Source organism: Alosa sapidissima, chromosome 16 (assembly GCF_018492685.1).
Source record: "Alosa sapidissima isolate fAloSap1 chromosome 16, fAloSap1.pri, whole genome shotgun sequence".
Taxonomy (NCBI): domain Eukaryota; kingdom Metazoa; phylum Chordata; class Actinopteri; order Clupeiformes; family Clupeidae; genus Alosa; species Alosa sapidissima.
The window spans coordinates 4,622,180-4,622,700 of record NC_055972.1 but is presented as its reverse complement, the minus strand read 5'-3'; the positions used below and the strand labels follow the sequence as shown (position 1 = coordinate 4,622,700).

General features: G+C 54.3%; 1 protein-coding gene across 1 annotated transcript in view; it reads right to left on the bottom strand.

Annotated features, from left to right (window-relative positions):
- zgc:171482 (zinc finger protein) overlaps positions 1 to 248 on the bottom strand; it is a 38,469-nt gene extending 38,221 nt beyond the window's left edge. Inside the window, exon 1 of the mRNA XM_042065341.1 lies at positions 1 to 248. This exon is cut by the window's left edge and continues 10 nt beyond it. The gene's annotated coding sequence lies outside the window, so the exon portion shown is untranslated.
- Between the last annotated feature and the right edge of the window lie 273 nt (positions 249 to 521).

Below are 521 nucleotides of genomic sequence, written 5' to 3'. Positions count from 1 at the left end.
AATGTTGCCTCCTCGCGCAGCCTTCGCAGCTGACCCTTTGGCTGTGGTCATCCGCCGGAGTTTCCTGGCTGGCTCGCGCACCTGTAATTCGTTCAAATATGAGTTCACTGGTGTGTCAACTCCCCGCGCGGCTTTCGGTTGTGCCGATGTGTTGTTCACGTCCTGACACATGCAGATTTAGGTGACAAGGAAACCGATGATGATCGTTAAGAGATCCGGTTTCTCGCTCTGGACCCCGACATTTCTGAGCAAAGGCTCGTGCGCAGTGGACCGAGACAAACAGGGAGGCACTGTATACGTCAGGCACGCGCCAGCGCGCGGAGTAGAAACGGTCCAACCCACTCGGCACCCACGCGCACAGGTATCAGCTTATATAAATGCCTATCAGACTGCTTCTATCTCAATAGCGCGCTCCACCATAAGGTTTTGATGTCTCAAACTGTACAACTGACGACTGGGAAACAGTGTCTCGGCGTCAAGCTGTCCCGTGCCGTGCACCGTCAAAGAATCTCGAAAGACAC